Source organism: Eptesicus fuscus, chromosome 7, assembly GCF_027574615.1.
Source record: "Eptesicus fuscus isolate TK198812 chromosome 7, DD_ASM_mEF_20220401, whole genome shotgun sequence".
Taxonomy (NCBI): Eukaryota; Metazoa; Chordata; class Mammalia; order Chiroptera; family Vespertilionidae; genus Eptesicus; species Eptesicus fuscus.
Window position 1 is genome coordinate 86,443,350 of NC_072479.1, and position 4,592 is coordinate 86,447,941.

At 39.3% G+C, this 4,592-nt stretch overlaps 1 pseudogene; it reads right to left on the bottom strand.

The window, feature by feature from the left end:
- Positions 1-2,150: 2,150 nt before the first annotated feature.
- LOC129149733 (prothymosin alpha-like) lies at positions 2,151-2,571 on the bottom strand (annotated as a pseudogene).
- Positions 2,572-4,592: the final 2,021 nt, after the last annotated feature.

The following is a 4,592-nucleotide window of genomic DNA, read 5'->3' on the forward strand; positions in this document are numbered from 1 at the left end:
ATTTGATACAGTTATATATTGCAATCATTACCACCATAGTGTTAGCTAACATGACACATAATGCTTTCTTTTTTTGTGGTTGGAACAGCTAATTAAGATCTAGTTTCTAAACAACTTTGAAGTTTATAATACAGAATTGTTGTCTATAAAGACTATGGTGTTTATTCATCAGATTTTCAAGACTTATATATCTACTGGTTACAAGTTTGTACCCTTAATTCACATCTCCCAAATTCTCTCACTGTTCCTATGAATTTGGCTTTTTTAGATTTCACATATAAGTGAGATTATATAGTATTTGTCTTTCTTATCTCACTTAACATAATCCCACGAGGTCCATCCATGTTGCAAATGGCAGGATTTCCATTTTTCTCATGGCTGAATAATACTCTTGTATACATATGCCATATCTTTATTCATTCATTGTACGGGGACACTGGTTGTTTCCCTGTCTTGACTATTGTGAATAATACTGAAGTAAACATGGGAGTGCACATGCATCTTTCATATCCTGTTTTCATTTCCTTTGGATATATATCCAGAAGTGGAATTTCAGATTATGTTATAGTTTTATTTTAAAATTTTTGAGGAACCTCTATATTGTTTTTCATAGTGGCTATACCAGCCTGTATTCATACCAACAGTGCACAAGTGTTCCTTTTTTTCACATCCTTGCCAACACTTGTTATTTCTTGTCTTCTTCATGATAGCCATTCTAACAGGTGTGAGGTGACGTCTCGTGGTTTTGATTTGAATTTTTGATTACTGCTTTTGAGCGTCTTTTCATGTGGATGGGCCAGAAGCACCACTCCTGCCACTCTGGGCCCCAACTCAGTTCTCAGAATGGAGTTCCTTTCTTCCTCTCTTCTTCTGGGACTCTAATGATGTGTAGATTATTTGTTTTAGTGGTTTTTCCATAAATCCTGTAGACTTTACCCCTCCCTTTTCATTCTTTTTTCTTTTTGCCCCCCTGATTGGATAATCTCAAGTGATCTGTATTACAGATCACCAATTCTGTTTTCTGCTTGGTTAAATCTATTATTGAAGCTCTCTATTGAATTATTCAGTCATTGTATTATTCAGCTCCAAAATTTCTGTATAGTTCTTTTTTAATGTTCTTTTTGTTGAACTTCACTTTTTTTTCTTGTATTGTTTTTCTGATATCATCAAATTGTTTACCTGTGTTTTCTTGTATATTTCTGAGCATCTTTAGAACAATTATTTTGAACTCTTTGTCAGGTAATTCCTGATCTCCATTTCTTTGGGGACAGTTATTAGAGGTTTGCTGAATTTATTTATTTATTTATTTTTGTGAGAACAATGCAGCAAAATAAAATTTCCATTTATTGTTGGACGACATTATTTCACACATACATCAAACAGGTCAAAAGTGAACAGCAACTTTATAGACAAAAAAAGAGAAAGAAACCTTTTTATCTTTGGCCTTTTTAACCATCTCATACAAACCAACTACTTATAAAACAGCTAAGTACATACACAAGAAGTTACTGGAATGTTTGGAATAAGATTGTTGTTGTTTTTCTTTATTTACAAGGTTTTCTTCTTTGAGATTATTATGAATATAGGCACACCACAAGTAATGTCAGAAGTAGGACAGAGAATGCTCCAAAGGCTGGTTTGGTTATCCCAAGATCATAAAAAATGGCTGACCCCATTTTTTATATGTACAAAAATATAAAATGTAAATAAAAAATACAAACAAATTTTCCTTTTTAAAATACTTTTAAGAAAAAGAGTAGAGCCCAGCCAGTGTGGCTCAGTGGTTGAGTATAGACCTATGAACCTAGAGGTCATGGTTCAATTCCCAGTGAGGACACATGCCTGGGTTGTAGGCTCAATCCCTAGTGTGGGGCATGCAGGAGGCAGCTGATCAATGCTTCTCATCATTTATGTTTCTATCTCTCTATTCCTCTCCCATCCTCTCTGAAATCAGTTTTAAAAAATGTATTAGAAAAAGGGAAAGAAAAAGATAGAAAAGAAAAGAAAAAAGAAAAAGAGCAGGGCCTTAGAAGTTTTGGTTCTTTTTTCCTCCCCTGCTGCAATTTCATGTGGTTTTGGTTGGGTGGTGGAGAGTAGGTGTCATCTGTGGGTGGTGCTGTCCAAGGTGGTGGGCAGGCGGATGGGAGTCTCTACTCGAAGGTGACCACGTTTACATTCTGAAATGGGAAGTGGAGGTGAATAGGTCACAGAGGCTTTTTTTTTTTTTTTTTTAAGTTTAACTTTTCCTTTTTTGCTGTCTGGTCATCCTCTTCTGTCTTCTGCTTCTTGGTGTCAACATCCTCCTCCTCCTCTTCCTCCTCCTCCTCCTCGTCTTCAGCTGCCTCAGCCTCCTCATCTTCATCTCCACCCTCTTCCTCACCGTCACCTTCCTTCTCCCCCCTCCTTCTTTCTCTTCTTCATTTACCTCATTGCCAGTCTCCTGCTCCCCATTTTCCTCATTTGAGTTCCCACTTGCAGGTGTATCTCTTCCATTTTCAGCCTCCTCAACTTCCTTCTCCTTTAAGACCTTGGGGTGACCTCGGAGCCGGTGTCCTCGGCCATGTCTGACATGTGGGGCACGCCAGTGATCGATGCAGCAGATTTTCTTTAAGAAAAGCGAGAGTTGGAGGACTCTGGTGAAGAAGCTCCCAGAGTGGCTACAGCGAGCAGAGAGGCAGCCACAGGAACGATGCAAAGATGGCTTTTCGGAGCAGCCAGTGGTGTATTCCTTTAAATGTTTCCCTGGCCCTGTGTTATTCCTGTAGTTAGAGCATAGCTGTCTGAGTATTTGAGGAAGCAGTCACCTCTTCCAGATTTATGACTGACTGGTAAAGGAGCACTTTCCAGCTGGATGGTTCCCTCTTGGGTGCTGAGCAATGCTGGCATGACGCAGGCTAAACGAAGCTGTCTTCCTTCTTTTCTTGTATGGTTGTTCTTGGCCTTTCGTTTTATTGTGTTGCTGTTGTTTTTTAAATGGACCCCAGAGTTGTTCTAGAGCTGTTTTTTATTCATGAGTAGCTGTCTAACTGTTGACCTTTCTGTGGGGACAGAGACCGTGGTCTCCTACGTCACTATTTTGGTGACACTGACAGATAATTTATTCAATTCCTTTATATTTGATGGAACAAATATACCTTGTACTTTCCTCCTGGCTTTTCTAATCTCGAGCCCAGGGAGGGGTAATACTGATGGGTGGTCTCTTTCTAGTTTCACTCCCAATTAATTTACAGTTTTACAAGAATTCTGAATTAGGCAGAGGTCTCCGTTTCAACTCCTTGCTTCGTGCTTGCCTGAGGCCTTGTTTTATCCCCTTTATGTGCATTTGAGTCCAATTTGTTAGCCATGTTTGACTCTCCCACTCAGATGAGATGACTCAGTTCATGATTGTTAACTCAGGTTGCATTTTCACCTCTTGTCCCATGTTCATGTTTTCTGAATCCGTGAGGATCCAATAGCAAGCTAAGAGCATTTCTCAAGAACAGAATGGTTACGTGCTGAAAGGGCATGGCTTGCTCTGAAAAGCTGTAGAGGCCTCCTTTGGATTGTACTACGAGGCTTTGCCTTTGACTCCAAGCAGCGTAGATCTGCCAAAGAGGGTTCAAGCTCCACAGGTTTATTCAGGCTACTGGCAGACGCTACCGTGCAGCCTGGATCACCTGGACAGCCCTTTCTTTGCGTTATTAAGCCCTGGAATGTTTTCAGTTTTTTAGTAACTAACGTGTTTGAACACCCAGATGTGAAATATGTTGCCTTGAAAACCCAAAGAGACATATGATAACTTGTTATTTTGGAGGGGATATTTATTTATTTTTATTATTTTAAAAAAATAAACACTTCTCTAAAGGTGTGAACAAACACTCCACTCAATGTATCCTGCAAGTATCACTTTTATGAGCATAACATAACACTGCGCTAAGTATAGTTCAGAGGAGCCTATCCATCAACGCCCAGAAATAACACTCTTTTCAAGGTAACTTGAAAGGATGTATCACTTTAATAAACATCTTTAGTTTTTGTTCAGGCAAAAACTTAGAAAAGTGCTTTAAGGCAGTTTTCTACATGTGTTGCACAAGTACTATCACTTTCCTTCTGGAGGGGATATTTAAATGCCCTCGCTATCCATCAGAATCACCTGGAGGGCTTGTTTAAGTGCAGATTTCTGAGCTCCACCCCCATAATTTCTGATTCAGTTGGTCTAGGGTGGGGCCCAAGAACTTGCATTTCTAACAACTTCCCAGGTGATGCTGATGCTGCTAGTTGGGGACCACTTAAAGAACCAGCACCTTGACCACTCTTAGTAAGGCATCTCGGGTACCAGACTGTCCTGCTCTCCTCATAGTGTCTGTATGACATCATCTATGGAATGAACCAGCATGACATCCTGCGAAATGGTGAGATGTTTAAGTTCGCTGGAGCATAAATGGTAGAGTTATGTAGGTCTGAAGCAAAATGGTAAAGGCATGCTGTTTTTCCTGATAGGAGAAAAAGCAAATTGATACTGATTTTTCTTGATTATTTATTAAATGGAAGAAAAGATATCCACCATGTTAATACTATATACTAACGACCAAGGATTACTTTGATTTGCTCTA